Below are 16,242 nucleotides of genomic sequence, written 5' to 3' on the forward strand. Positions count from 1 at the left end.
TCTCAATCTTCAAATCCATCAAAATTTGGTGATGTGTCTCTCACATTTCAAATCTTTCCTGTCTTCTTCCATTTTCTCAAGTCTATGACCTACTTCCACTTTTAAAGGCGCATACAGTTACATGGGGACCGTGTAGATAATTCAGGATGTCTGTTTTGAAGTTTGTAGTTGTAATTCCACATGCAAAAATCCTTTTGACATGAAAAGTTACTGTAAAGGAGAAACTCACTTCCTCCTGTGCGACTTCTTTAATATTACTCACACTCAATACTTCTGGTCACCAAATATGTTGGGAGGGTGAGGGGTGCCCCCCTTAGAGCTTCTACACACCAAGCAATTCTGTGACATTAGCCAGGTGTCCTACAATTTAACTCAATTCCGACATTACCTGCCTGGAGATAGTATCAGATTCCATAAGGGCTCAGTCCTCCAAGAATGCCCCCCGCCATTTCAAATGCCAACTGCAAGTGCAGATTTCTTGTTACCTATGGTTCTGACCAGCTAACTACAGTCCAAAGGTTCCCAGGACCTCAGGCTTGATTAGTTTGCTAGAGTGGCTCAAAAAACTCAGGAATATGTTTTACTTACTAGATTACAAAATTTTATTTTAAAAACATATTATAAAAAATATAACTCAGCCAGGTGGAAGAGATGCCTCAGGCAAGGTATGCGGGAAAGGATCAAGGAGCTTCCATGTCTTCTCTGGGCATACCACTCTCCTAGAACTTTCACGAGTTTACTTACCTGAAGATTCTCTGGACCTCATCCTTGTGGATTTTTCCAGAGCTTCCATCATGTATGCATGATGACTTAAATCATTGACTGTTGGGAGATTAACTCAGTCTCTAGCCCTTATCCCCTCCCAAGAGGTCAGACCCTCAGTTCAATTCAGTTCAGTCACTCAGTTGTGTCTGACTCTGTGATCCCATGGACTGCAGCACACAAGCCCTCCCTGTCCATCACCAACTCCCAGAGTTTACTCAAACTCATCTTCATTGAGTTGGTGATGTCATCCAACCATCTCATCCTCTGTCGTCTCCTTCTCCTCCCACCTTCAGTCTTTTACAGCATCAGGGTCTTTTCAAATGAGTCAGTTCTTTGCATCAGGTGGCCAAAGTACTGGAGTTTCAGCTTTAGCATCAGTCCTTCCAATGAACACCCAGGACTGATCTCCTTTAGGATGGACTGGTTGGATCTCCTTGCAGTCCAAGGGACTCTCAAGAGTCTTCTCCAACACCACAGTTCAAAAGTATCAATTTTTCAGTGCTCAGCCTTCTTTATAGTTCAACTCTCACATCTATACATGACTACTGGAAAAGCCATAGCTTTGACTAGATGGACCTTTGTTAGCAAAGTATATCTCTGCTTTTTAATATGCTGTCTAGGTTGGTCATAATTTTCCTTCCAAGAATTAAGCGTCTTTTAATTTCATGGCTGCAATCACCATCTGCAGTGATTTTGGAGCCCCCCGAAATAAAGTCTGACACTGTTTCCACTGTTTCCCCATCTATTTGCCATAAAGTGATGGGACCAGACGCCATGATCTTAGTTTTCTGAATGTTGAGTTTTAAGGTCAGACCCTAGGACCAAAAGTTTCAACTCTCTTATCAAGGTTGGTTCCCCTGGTAACCAGCCCCCATCCTTAGGTTACCAATGGACTTTTCTAAATTCACCTCAGTGATCTAAACTCAGGTGTGCTAGAAAGGGGTTGTTATGAATAATGAAAGATATCCATTTCACCCTTATCACTCTTATCATTTAGGAAATGCCAAGACTCTTAGGAGCTCTGAGTCAGAAACCGGGACAAAGTTCAAATATATAAATATATATTATAAATCATAATATCACAGTAAGATATTTATAGGCTCCTAGGTTCCAGGGATTAGAATGTGAACATCTCAAGAGAGCTTTTATTCTTCTTGTCAAAACGTTTAATCTGCTAACTCCAATCTTCTACTAAATTCAACAACAGAACCCTTTTATTTCAGATGCTAAATTTTTCATTTCTAGAAATTCTTCTTGATTTTTTATAGCTTTTATTTCTTTGCCAATAGTTTCCAGCTGTTCACTCTCATTATGACCACCTTTTAAATTAAGTCCTTATCATAGATACTTAAATGTCTTTTACTGTTAATTGTTGACTAATTATCAGTGGTCTATTGATATTGATTGCTTTCATCCTTGACAATAACTCATATTTTCCTATATCTAATAAAATTTGTATTGCACATTTGTTGTGAATTGAAGCTCCAAATTCTGTTTTATTCCTATGAGAAGTGATGATTACATTTTCTAATAGTTAAATTACTGGCTGATCATCACATTGAATTCTTGAAGTGTTTGTTTTATATTTTGTCGGGACATATTTGTTTCCATGTTGCTCTCAGCACTTGGGCCAATCGGGGGAAAATAGTATTTGTATCTAATATGGGGAATTTCCTGAGTTTCAGTGGAAAGTCTGAGGTATTTATAAGAGCCCTTTTACTTGGCAGGACTCAGTAAAAGGATCAAGAAGCTAAAACCCATGTTTAACTTTTTCAGCCATCATGCTATTGATTTCATCTGGACTTCTTAATGTAATGCTTTCTATATATGAATTTCAGGAAATTGTCCACAGGTTTGCTGGGAGTTTTGAAATCAACCCTGTCGCTTCTTTTCTGGGTTCTCTCCTGTTAATTTCCAGTCACTCTGATAGTTTCTACCTCTCATAAAATTACAAGTCAGTATAACAGTGGCTCCCGCTTAGTTTTATCCAACTGCACCACACATTAATTGAGTATTGCCCTGAGGAGAAGAGCCTTGTAAATGTGGCTGTTACGCAGTATGGTAACCTTCTTTCAAAGGTTAAATCCCTCTCAGCATCCGCCTACTTTGGATTATGCACCAGTGCTAATCCAGAATAGGCAGGCGCTGAGAGGGATTTAACTGCTTTTTAAAAAAATATTCTATCCAGGGTTAATAATTTCTATCTGCAGTAAGGTTAGTCCAGTACAAGCCACTCCACTACTATCTAAGCTGGAAATTTGACTCAAGTGTTTAAAGGATAAGGATACATTTTTAAAGGATAACTGTCTTCTGTGTTGAGAATATACACTGGGAGTTATTGGGAGGGAGTTATTGGGACTGGGAGGGAGACAAGGATAGAAACTGAAAGACAATAGGGAGTTTCTTGCAATGAAATGAGGTTAACTAGTCCTACAATCTGAGAAGGCATTGGCACCCCACTCCAGTACTCTTGCCTGGAAAATCCTATGGACGGAGGAGCCTGGTAGGCTGCAGTCCATGCGGCTGCGAAGAGTCGGACACGACTGAGTGACTTCCCTTTCACTTTTCACTTTCATGTGTTGGAGAAGGCAATGGCAACCCACTCCAGTGTTCTTGCATGGAGAATCCCAGGGACGGTGGAGCCTGGTGGGCTGCCGTCTATGGGGTCGCACAGAGTTGGACATGACTGCAGCAACTTAGCAGCAGCAGCAGCAGCAGTCCCAGAATGGTAGTAGTGAGTTGGTCAGAAGTGATCAACTCAGGATATAGTTTTTAAGTAGAGTCAAAGAATTCCCTAGTAGATTGCGGAAGGAGTATAAAAGACAGAAGTCAAGTATTTCGCTAAGACTTAATAACGAGCCTGAGAAACATAGCAACTGGTGCCAGAAAGTTATGTTGAACTTGGAGGGATGAGAGCAAAGAGCAGGAGTTTAGTTTTAAACATGTTGAGTTCAAGATGTCTGTTAGACATTTAGGTAGAGATAGCAAGTAGGCAGTTGGATATACAAGTCTGGAGTTCAAAGTAGAGGTCTGATTGGAGATAAATTCAGGGGTTGCATTAGTTATCTATTGCTATGTAACAAATTATCCCCAAATTTAGCATCCTAAAGCAAAATATCCTAAAGAAGATCAGTCCTGGGTGTTCATTGGAAGGACTGATGTTGAAGCTGAAACTCCAGTACTTTGGCCACCTGATGCGAAGAGCCGATTCATTTGAAAAGACCCTGATGATGGGAAAGATTGAGGGCAGAGGAGAAGGGGACAAAAAAAGATGAGATGGTTGGACTGCATCACCAACTCAATGGACATGAGTAAACTTTGGGAGTTGGTGATGGACAGGGAAGCCTGGTGTGCTGCAGTTCATGGGGTCGCAAAGAGTCGGATATGACTGAACAACTGAACTGAACTGAAGTGAACTGAAAGCAAAATAATAATAATAATAATCTCACACAGTTTCAATGGCACCCCACTCCAATACTTTTGCTTGGAAAATGCCATGGACGGAGGAGCCTGGTAGGCTGCAGTCCATGAGGTCGCTAAGAGTCAGACATGACTGAGTGACTTCACTTTCACTTTTCACTTCCATGCATTGGAGAAGGAAATGGCAACCCACTCCAGTGTTCTTGCCAGGAGAATCCCAGGGACAGGGGAGCCTGGTGGGCTGCCGTCTATGGGGTCGCACAGAGCTGGACATGACTGAAGCGACTTAGCAGCAGCAGCAGCACACAGTTTCTGAATGTTAGAAATTCAGACATGGCTTATTTAGTAATTCTTGCTCACAGTTCTTCATGAGGTTGTAGTCAAGTTGTCACTGAGGCTATATGCAGTCTCTCTGAAGACTTCATTGAGGCTGGAGACTCTGCATCCAAGTTTACTCCTGTGGCTGTTGGTAGGAGGCTTCAGTTCCTTACTATGTGGACCTCTATATAGGGCTTCCTAGGGCACGTCTTCACACAGCAATGGATGACTGAAAGAGGAAAAGAAAGGAAGAAATAGAGAGAGAGAGAACCCAAGATGAAAACCCTTATCTCAAAAGTGACATTCCATCACTTAGTGGTACTAGAAGAGAGTCACTGTGTACAATCCACACTCTAGACTCAGGGAAGTGGAGTTAAGCTCAGTCTTTTGGAGGGGTAATTATCACAGAATTTGAGAATATATCCTTGACATTAGCACAAAAATAATCAGTACACAGATAATATTTAAAGTCATAGGACTGGATAAGGTCTTCAAGGGAAATTGTGAGATAAAGAAATCCAAAATTTGACCTCTGGATACTACCAACAGAAAAAGAAGAGAAAAAACAAATAAATGAGGTTTTAAAACAGAAATCAGTGAGATAGTAGGAAAAAAATAGATTGCAAGGGTCTTGAAGCTAGAAAAATAAAAGTGCATTGTGTTCTGAACCCTGTAATAGATACAATAAGATCTGCTTTCTACTTTTTTACACTTAGTTTACAGACATTAATTGCACTTAACATGAACTGCATAATTATTACATGTGGTAGATAATGTCTGGACATTTTAAAATATGTTATTTCATCCTCATAACAAATCAATGAGGAAAGCTTTACTATTCAGCATTTTATATATGAGAAATGGATGGTTCATAGAGTTAAATAACTTTTTCAGATTCACATGAGTGAGTTGCAAAGCTCATAACTGAATTATTGTCACCCTCATCCAAAACCCAAGTTCTAGTACCAGGTTGCAAAATATTTACTAAATTATTAGAACCTTAAAATGGCTATCTCTTTCATATACCATTATTTAGTTAATTATTTTAGCCATAGAAATAAAGTTAGTATTAATTAAAAATTGACCATAATCTTAAGACGCTGAAATAACATTTTTATAAATGAAGGCATTTACTCCAATATGGAAAGTATATATAACTGGACATGTTAACTGAATACATAACTGTCATGTTAACTTTCCAAAACACAAATATCATCCTGGCTTATTATTACTCAGAAAATGTCAATAACTAAATGAAGTCCAAATCTGTGATTCTGGTGTTCTTTTCTAATCTCATCCTCTTAGTCCAGGCTCCAGTGCATCCAAGCTATAAATATTTTATGTAGTCCTATCTCCATTTCTTTTTTTCTTTCCCTTCCTGAAATGCTTACTATCTCCTCCAATCTTCTTGCAATGTAATGAATCACTATATACCTTGCCTCGGGCCACAAGAATCTCTCCATTCTCTGAGCTCCTGATGTCACCACATTTTTACCACGCGGTGTTTGTACATTTCTTTACCACTGATATGCAAGCTACTTTTGGGGGAAAAAATAAACCCACTGTGTCTACTGTATTTGTCCATCTTACATCTTATAGTATGATGGCCTCTTATGCATAATAGGGCTTCCCAAGTGGCGCTAGTGGTAAAGAACCCATCTGCCAGCACAGGATATGTAAGAGACCTTGGTTCAATCCCTGGGTCAGGAAGATCACTTGGATGAGGGCATGGCAACCCCCTCCAGCATTCTAGCCTGAGAAATTCCATGGACAGAGGAGCCTGGTGGGGTACTGTCCATAGGGTTGCAAAGAGTTGGACATGACTGAAGCATCTAAGCATGCACACAACTAATATATACATCCTTAACTTGACAGTAAGTATTCTATAAACAATAATAGTAAATGCAGAGAGCTTACTCTGTACCTATTCCTTTTTGAAGAGTTTTATGTATATTAACTCACAAACATTTTCCTTTAATTTCCTAAAACTTTGCCCAAAATCTCTAAAATTCACTTTTGGGAAAAAGAACTGTTGAATGTGCTAATGTGTGTTTTAAACAATTTGTGTGACATACCCATACGTATCATGTTTATATAAGAAAAGTGCTGTCCTGTGCTTTTGCATCCCCATCAGAGTACAGATGGTAATGTAGAAGTGAGTGTGCCAAGTTATCACTCTTTTTTAGTAGCACCTCATTTGTGTATAAATCGTCATCCTTATCCCATCTACTTTAAATAAACATAACCATTGACTTACGTTTCAATGTATATTTAGCTTTATTAGATAACTCTATTAAAAAGCACTACTTTACATTGTGAATATAGGCCTAATTTAGTCAAATCATGTCTTGTATAGTGCAAAGTGACCCCCAGTGTCTAAATCAATACAAAGAAAAACATATTTTGTTGATTGTAGTACCTGAACTTGGAATAATGTTCTAACTCTTTGTGACCCCATGGACAATAGCCTGCCAAGCTCCTCCGTCCGTGGGATTTTTCAGGCAAGAATACTGGAGTGGGTTGCCATTTCCTTCTCCGGGGGATCTTGCAGACCCAGGGATTGAACCCAGGTCTCCTTCATTGCAGGCAGACTCTTTACCGTCTGAGCCACCAGGGAAGAATCTACTATAGACACAGAAAGGATCAAATAACATAATAACTATGCTATGGGGTTTGATTCTCTGAAGTTTGTTTTTTATTCACACAGACTCAAAGAAGAAAGATCTAACACTGACTTTTTCTTGATGAACAAAGCTATATTGATAGCTGAGAAAAAAAAAATCAACCTATTTATTTTTACAGTCAGCAAATTGTAATCTATGGTCTTCCTTTTATCCGTTGCCCCCAAAAGGCTACTAATTTCTGTGGATCTAGCAGTTTCAGAAATGGAACATTTTATAAGTGATATCAAAGTAATACAAAAGTCCCAAAGTAAGATACCTGGAATTGAAAACCCTGATAAAGTAGAAACTACTTTGCAATTTCCTCAAGGTGCTCATTTAATATTGTTTCCTAGTGCTTGGCAGATTCTCATTCTCATCTCTGTCTCACTGCACCTGCATGCAAAGATAAATGGACCCATAACATACCCCTCTGAAAAAGAAAGAGAGAGAAATGACATTTCCAGACTCAGCAAAGAATTGAGGCAGGAAGATTTGGTGGGCTCCCCAAAACCCAGTCATGATGTTTCCTCTGGTGTGAATTTAATCAGAAGTGTATACGGAGTTTTAATTAAGAAAAAAAAAACAACTATTACTTTCTTGAGCTGTTATAAAGGAATGATTATCTAGCAGTATATTGTTCCCAACAAACCAGATGAAACTTTAGTACATCCTTCCAAATCCCCTGATTTAATCTTGAAGTGAGCAACACAGAACAAAAGAACCAATTTGCTTTCTAAGAAACAAATGTTTAATCATCACACTGGACCCAAGCCAAACTGTGAAATCCTCAGGACTGGCAAAACACAAAAATAAAAACAAAAGACACATTTTTTTTTTTTTTTCAAAGACACTGCTAGCACTATCTAGTATTATTAAGTCTGTCTGGTTTGTCTTTAGCAAATCTAATTGCCCTATTTCTCTATCCATTTTCCACTCCAGTATCTCACCTTAGCTTCCTAGAGCTTTCAGATCTATCCCTGAGCCTCAATTTAAGTATGTAGAGAAATAAGCAAAAAAAAAAGCATTAAAACATTGTTTGAGAAGTATCAAAGGTATTACTTTTTTTTTTCTCCAGGGTTTTTGTATTTTAAATTTAATAATAATACAAAAAATATCCTGAGCTTCCATTCTGTTCCAGATTCTGGAAAAAGAGTGAAGAAGAGGCCTGGACCCTGCATCTGGGTTTTCGGTCTAGCAGGGGAGACAGAATTGTAACAGATGAGCAACCCACACTGAATGAAGGTGAAGACAGAACAGTGTTAAAGTTACAGAGAAAAATGAGAAAGTTTACTATTTTGGATGTCATAGATGCCTTGGAAGAAGTACTGAGGGTGAGGTATTTGTGGGACTATAATCTGGAGATACCCGGGAGGAGTTGAGTATTTGATTCTGGGACTCTGTAAAATACCAGGACTGAGGATATTAACTTGGAAAGCATCCGTGTCATCCGTTCTGAGATAAGAGAGAAACTTGTAAATGAATAGTTTGCAAAGTCTATAACTTGGACTAATCTCATGAGATACTCTGGAGAAAACAGGGCTCCAGAATCAAGTAAGATTAAGGAATACCTCATGTTTTACCCCTCCTTTAGAGATTTGTAAGTGATGGTGAACGTTTTAAACGAACTGACAAGTCCTCAATTCCTCAAGATGTAGGAAGAGAACCAGAGGAAGCCAAAAGAATAAGACATTTCAAGCAGATAAATATGATTATTTGTATAAATCTTAGAAGAAATCCCTAAAGTTAAGAATTGGCAGGGAGAATGTCTTATTCAGTTTGTTGTTCCATGACTCAGCAGAGACTGTGGCATAGATTATGTACTCCATGAATATTCAGCAGATTACTCAGTGAATAAAGAAATGCAGCAGCAAAAGCAATAATTCCTCTACAATTCCATTCAACATTCTACTAAATGCCTATAAAGACCAAGAAAAAGTCTGGCAGAAGTTCAAAAAATTTCAAATAAAAGAACATCATTCAGTTTTGGAGAAAACTTCCTAAAATACAGAGCATTTAGTATGGGTTTAGAAGTATATTCTTGGTTTTCAATGGGAAGGAGGGAAGGCAATTTTGCTTCCCACCAAGTATTTAGCAACAACTGGAGACATTTTTGATGATCATAATTTGGGCAGGGTATGGCTACTTATATCTACTGATAGAGACCAGGGAAACTGCTAACCACACTACAACATACAGGACAGCCCCCACAGCAATGAATCATCTAGTCCAAAATCGCCAATGGCACCACTGTTGAGAAATACTAAGACATAACATATGATTCAGAAACACATACGAAGCAACAAGGATAAGTCCAAATCAGGGGTAGGAAAAGGCTTCGATTAACCCTCCCCCATTTGCCTGACACTCTGGCCACAAAAATTATTCAGAGCAGAAACACATGTGACTGTTTTTGTCAAAGAATCATTTGTTAAGCCAGCCAGAGTCTGCCCACATAGCCATTCAGGGTCGTTTACCCTAAAGCCATCAGAGATGTATGTTGGCAAACACTGGCTGAGATGCCTTTCCTCTCAAGGAAAGAACTACTAGGTCTATTCTTTCTGAACTAGTCATTCTTACAGACAAACCTCCTAAGATCCGTGCATATCAATCCGCCTTTGGTTCTAGAGCCAAAACATGGCAGTGGCTATAACTGGAAGAAGAGCATCCCAGGCTAACATCTTTTAGGAAAGGCCAGATCTGGATGAGTCTCCATCTGTGTAAGAATGAACAAGCAGAAAAGAAAAGGAAACATTTAGTAAACTATGCTTGATGTCTTTAAAAACATGTAAGAAGGAATAAGAGAGAGAAAACTAAAGAGTATCAGATAAAGGCAGAGATACAGAGAATTCTGAGTAAAATAATGAGGGAATGCATGAAACACCAGAGCAAAAGCAGAACTGGAATTCCCATTAGAGATGATAAAAAGGAATGCGACCAGATCAAACTGGTAATAAAGATAGCAGATTTGAGAAGACAAGTCAAACGTAAAGAACAGATGTGAAAGTAACAGGGAAATTTATAGACATGGAAGAAAGTCCTTTCTGACATAACTAAAGGAATAGTAGAATGCAGAAAAATTTGCCTACAGGTCAAAAGAAATCCAGATTTAAAGATTTAATAATCAGGCTAAAATAATAAATAAGACCTATTCTGGAAACTGTGGAAATCTGGAATTGTAGAATATTATATGAATATTAAAAATATAAAAGAAGAAGGGTGGTTTGCCTACAACTGGATAAAAGTCAGGCTGACATTAAACTTCCACAATCCTGAATAACACTAAATACCAATGGAAAACAGAGCAGGCTATCTAGTACATATCCTGTGAAATATAAATAAAAACTGAAAAATAATAAGAGAAAAATTACAAATGATAATTCTGGTGAGAAACTTGACTATCAGTTCAGTTCAGTCGCTCAATCATGTCCAACTCATTGTGATCCCATGGATGGCAGCACACCAGGCTTCCCTGTTCATCAACAACTCCCGGAGCTTGCTCACTCATGTCCATCAAGTCGGTGATGCCATCAAACCATCTCATCCTCTGTTGACCCCCTCTTCACCCACCTTCAATCTTTCCCAGCATCAGAGTGTTTTCCAATGAGTCAGTTTTTGCCATCAGATGGCCAAAGTACTGGAGTTTCAGCCTCAGCATCAGTCCTTCCAATGAATATTCAGGACTGATTTCCTTTAGGATTGACTAGCTGGATCTCCTTGCAGTCCAATACACTCTCAAAAGTCTTCTCCAAAACCACAGTTCAAAAGCATCAATTCTTCAGAGCTCAGCTTTCTTTATGGTCCAATTCTCACATCCATACATGACTACTGGAAACACCATAGCTTTGACTAGATGGACCTTTGTTAGCAAAGTAATGTCTCTGCTTTTTAGTATGATGTCTAGGTTTGTCAAAGTTTTTCTTCCAAGGAGCAAGTGTCTTTAATTTCATGGCTGCAGTCATCATCTACAGTGATTTTGGAGCCCCCCAAAATAAACTCTGTTACTATTTCCATTGTCTCTCCATCTATTTGCCATGAAGAGATGGGACTGGATGCCATTATCTTAGTTTTTTGAATGCTGAGTTTTAAGCCAGCTTTTTCACTCTCCTCTTTCTCTTTCATCAAGAGGCTCTTTTGTTCTTCTTCACTTTCTGCAATAAGGGTGGTGCGATCTGCACATCTGAGGTTATTGATATTTCTCCTGGCAATCTTGATTCCAGGTTATGCTTCATCCAGTCCAGCATCTCCCATGATGTACTCTGCATAAAAAGCAGGGTGACAATATACAGCCTTGATGTACTCCTTTCCCAATATGGAACCAGTCTGTTGTTCCATGTCCAGTTCTAACTGTTGCTTACTGACCTGCATACAGATTTCTCAGGAGGCAGGTAAGGTGGTCTGGTATTCCCGTCTCTTGAACAATCTTCCACAGTTTATTGTGATCCACACAAAGGCTTTGGCATAGTCAATAAACCAGATGTTTTTATAACTCTTGCTTTTTCGATGATCCAACAGATGTTGGTAATTGGAACTCTGGTTCCTCAGTCTTTTCTAAATCCAGCTTGAACATCTGGACATTCATGGCTCACATACTATTGAAGCCTGGCTTGGAGCATTTTGAGCATTACTTTGCTAGCGTGTGAGATGAGTGCAATTGTGCGGTAGTTTGAGCATTCTTGGACGTTGCTCTTCTTTGGGATTGGAAGGAAAACTGACCTTTTCCAGTTCTGTGGCTACTGTTGAGTTTTACAAATTTGCTGACATATTGAGTGCAGCACTTTCACAGAATCATCTTTTAGGATTCAAAATAGCTCAACTGTAATTCTGTCATCTCCACTACCCTTTTTTGTAGTGATTCTTCCTAAGGCCCACTTGGTTTCACATTCCAGGATGTCTGGTTCTAAGTGAGTGATCACACCATCATGGTTATTGGGTCATGAAGATCTTTTTTGTATACTTCTTTTGTGTATTCTTGCCACCTTTTCTTAATATCTTCTGCTTCTGTTAGGTCCATATCATTTCTGTCCTTTATTATGCCCATCTTTGCATGAATTTTTTTTCCCTAGTATCTCTTAATTTTTCTGAAGAGATCTCTAGTCTTTCCCATTCTATTATTTTCCTCCATTTCTTTGCAATGATAACTGAGAAAGGCTTTCTTATCTCTCCTTGCTATTCTTTGGAACTTTGTATTCTATTGGGTATATCTTTGCTTTTCTCTTTTGCCTTTCACTTCTCTTCTTTTCTCGGCTATTTGAAAGGCCTCCTCAGACAACCATTTTGCCTTTTTGCATTCCTTTTTCTTGGGGATGGTTTTGATCACTGCCTCCTGTATGATATCATGAACCTCCCTCCACAGTTCTTCAAGCACTCTATCAGATCTAATCCCTTGAATCTATTTGTCACTTCCACTGTAAAATTGTAAGGGATTTGATTCAGGTCACACCTGAATTGTCTAGTGGTTTCCCTACTTTCTTCAATTTATGTCTGAATTTGGCAATACAGAGTTCATGATATGAGCCACAGTCAGCTCCCGGTCTTGTTTTTGCTGACTGTTTAGAGCTTCTCCATCTTTGGCAGCTGCAAAGGATATAATCAATCTTATTATGTGTAGAGTCTTCTCTTGTGTTGTTGGAAGAGGGTGTTTGCTATGACCAGTGTGTTCTCTTGACAAAACTCTGTTAGCCTTTGCCCTGCTTCATTTTGTACTCCAAGGCCAAATTTGCCTATTATTCCAGGTATCTCTTGACTTCCTACTTTTGCATTCCAGTCCCCTATGATGAAAAGGACATCTTTTTTGGGTGTTAGTTCTAGTAGGTCTTGTAGGTCCTCATGGAACCGTTCAGCTTCTTTGGCATTACTGGTTGGGGCATAGACCTGGATTACTGTGATACTTAATGGCTTGCCTTTGAAACAAACAAAGATCATTCTGTTGTTTTGAGATTGCACCCAAGTACTGCATTTCGGTCTCTTTTTTGACTATGAGGGCTACTCCATTTCTTCCAAGGGATTCTTGCCCACAGTAGTAGATATAATGGTCATCTGGATTAAATTCACCCATTCAGGTCGATTTTAGTTCACTGATTCCTAAAATGTTGATGTTCACTCTTGCCATCACCTGTTTGACCACTTCTAATTTACCTTGATTCATGGATGCAACATTCCAAGTTCCTATGCTTTGTTCTTTACAGAATATTGTTCTTTACAGAATCAGACTTTACTTCCATCACCAGTCACATCCACAACTGGGCATTGTTTATGCTTTGGTTCCATTTCTTCATTCTGTCTGGAGTTACTTTTCCACTCTTCTCCAGTAACATATTGGGCACCTATAGACCGGGGGAGTTCATCTTTCAGTGTCATCTTTTTGCCTTTTCATATTGTTCATAGGGTTTTCAAGGCAAGAATACTGAAGTGGTTTGCCATTCCCTTCTCCAGTGGACTACATTTTGTCAGAACTCTCCATTGTGACCTGTCCATCTTGGGTGGCCCTACATGGCATGGCTCATAGTTTCACTGAGTTAGATAAGGCTGTGGTCCATGTGATCAGTTTGATTAGTTTTCTGTCATTGTGGTTTTCATTCTATCAGCCCTCTGAGGGATAAGGATAAGAGGCTTCTGGAAGCTTCCTGATGGGAGAGACTGAATATAGGGGAAACTGGATCTTGCTCTGATGGGCAGGGCCATGCTCAAATTCCAGTTCCAGTCAGTCACTCAGTCATGTCCAACTCTCTGTGACCCCATGAATCACAGCATGCCAGGCCTCCCTGTCCATCACCAACTTCTGGAGTTTACTCAAACTCATGTCCATCGAGTCTGTGATGCCATCCAACCATCTCATCCTCTGTCGTCCCCTTCTCCTCCTGCCCCCAATCCCTCCCAGCATCATGGTCTTTTCCAATGAGTCAACTCTTCGCATGAGGTGGCCAAAGTATTGGAGTTTCAGCTTTAGCATCATTCCTTCCAATGAACACCCAGGACCGCACTCCTTTAGAATGGACTGGTTGGATCTCCCTGCAGTCCAAGGGACTCTCAAGAGTCTTCTCCAACACCACAGTTCAAAAGCATCAATTCTTCGGCACTCAGCTTTCTTCACAGTCCAACTCTCACATCCATACATGACCGCTGGAAAAACCATAGCCTTGACTAGATGGACCTTTGTTGGCAAAGTAATGTCTCTGCTTTTCAATATGCTATTTAGGTTGGTCATAACTTTCCTTCCAAGGAGTATTTCAGTTCAGTTCAGTTCAGTTGGCTGCAGTCACCATCTGCAGTGATTTTGGAGCCCAGAAAAATAAAGTCTGACACTGTTTCCACTGTTTCGCTAACTATTTGCCATGAAGTAATGGGACCAGATGCCATGATCTTCGTCTTCTGAATATTGAGCTTTAAGCCAACTTTTTCACTCTCCTCTTTCACTTTCATCAAGAGTCTCTTTAGTTCCTTGCCATGCTCAGTAAATCTTTAGCCCAATTTTCTGTTGCTTGGCGGGGCTGTGTTCTCTCCCTGTTGTTTGACCTGAGACCAAACTATGGAGGAGGTAATGAAGATGATGGTGACCTCCTTCAAAAGGTCCCATGCATGCCCTGCACACTCATTGCCCCTGACCCTGGAGATCAGGCCACCACCAATCCACACCTGCTCTGGAGAATCCTGGACACTCACAGGCAAGTCTGGGTCAGTCTCTTGTGGGGTCACTGCTCCCTGTCCTGGGTCCTGGTGCACACAGGGTTTTGTTTATTCCCTCCAAGAGTCTGTTTCCTCAGTACTGTGTAGGTTCTGGTGGCTCTATGGCAGGTTAATGGCCACCTCCTCCAAGAGGGCTTATGCCACACCCAGGTCTGCTGAGGCCTGCTGACCCGTACCTCCACAGGAGACACTCAAACACTCAAAGGCAGGTCTGGCTCAGTTTCTGTGGGGTCTCCTTGTGTGCACAGGTTTTGTTTGAGCCCTCTGAGTGTCTCTGGAAGATATGGGGTTTGATTCTAAATGTGATTTCACCCCTCCTACCATCTTGCTTTGCTTCAGTTAGACTTCGTTTGTATTCATATTCCCAACACGAAGCACATTGACCTTGAAAACCCAAACCACCACCAGCAGTGATAACATGGGTGTATGTGGCACTTGACCAAATTACTAAAGCTCTGCTCAAAACAATGTCAATGAACTTATAGAGAAATATTTTGTTTGCTGTATTCTACTTAGTATTTTGCATCAGTGTTCATGAGTGACTGATCTTTAATACTCTTCGCTTGTACTATCTTTAACTGGTTTCTATATTAGTGTCAAACTTGTCTCATATTAAAAAAAAATCAGAAAGTTTTGCTTCCCATTCCATATTTTAGAACAGGTGTCAGTACATTTTTTCTATAATGAGTTGGTAGTAAATGGTAGCAAATATTTTAGGCAATGTGGTCCCTATGGTCTCTGTGTTGCCACTACAATCATACTTCAGTATCCTCAGGGAATTTGTTTCAAGATCCCCACAAAGACCAAAATCAAAGGATGTTCAAGTCCTTTATATAAAATGGCATGGACCAATTGTACCCCAGCCTGTATCCATGCATTCTGCACCCATGGATACAGGTGGCTGCGTGTACTCAACTTTGCCATAAAGCAGCCATAAACAATAAGGAAACAAGTGGGAGTGACTATGTTCCAATTAAATTTTAGGGGTTCCAATTAATAATAAGTGGCAAACAGTCAGATTTAATCTCTTGGCCTTTATTTGTGGACTTTTTCTCTGGAATACTTCATAGAGCAAGAGGACCATGTTCTATGTGGTCTTTGATGGTTTGCGAGAAATGTCCCTGTGCCTCATCTTAGTGAAAAAGATGCTGGTGTTTCCCACTAAATAAGATCACAAGACGTTATGGGCTCATATTGTATCTTCCTTGCCTCAATTCTGGAACGGCCCACTTCTCCAAGGAGCCAGTACCATACTGTTTTAGGTATAGAGGCTTTATAGTATGTTAAATGTCTGATAGAGTTAATTTTCCTTTGCAGTTATACTTTAATCATATTTTGTGACTGGATCTACCTGGTTCACCTAACTACAGAAAAACAGAGACTAGGAGGGTAC

At 39.8% G+C, this 16,242-nt stretch overlaps 1 long non-coding RNA gene across 1 annotated transcript in view; it reads right to left on the bottom strand.

The window, feature by feature from the left end:
* Positions 1 to 592: 592 nt before the first annotated feature.
* Positions 593 to 16,242, bottom strand: part of LOC139184904 (uncharacterized) — a 168,350-nt gene continuing 152,700 nt past the window's right edge. The window contains exon 6 of the long non-coding RNA XR_011568425.1: positions 593 to 4,732. This is a non-coding gene — a long non-coding RNA (uncharacterized lncRNA). The remainder of the gene's footprint in view (positions 4,733 to 16,242) is intronic.

Source organism: Bos indicus, chromosome 9 (assembly GCF_029378745.1).
Source record: "Bos indicus isolate NIAB-ARS_2022 breed Sahiwal x Tharparkar chromosome 9, NIAB-ARS_B.indTharparkar_mat_pri_1.0, whole genome shotgun sequence".
Classification (NCBI taxonomy): Eukaryota; Metazoa; Chordata; class Mammalia; order Artiodactyla; family Bovidae; genus Bos; species Bos indicus.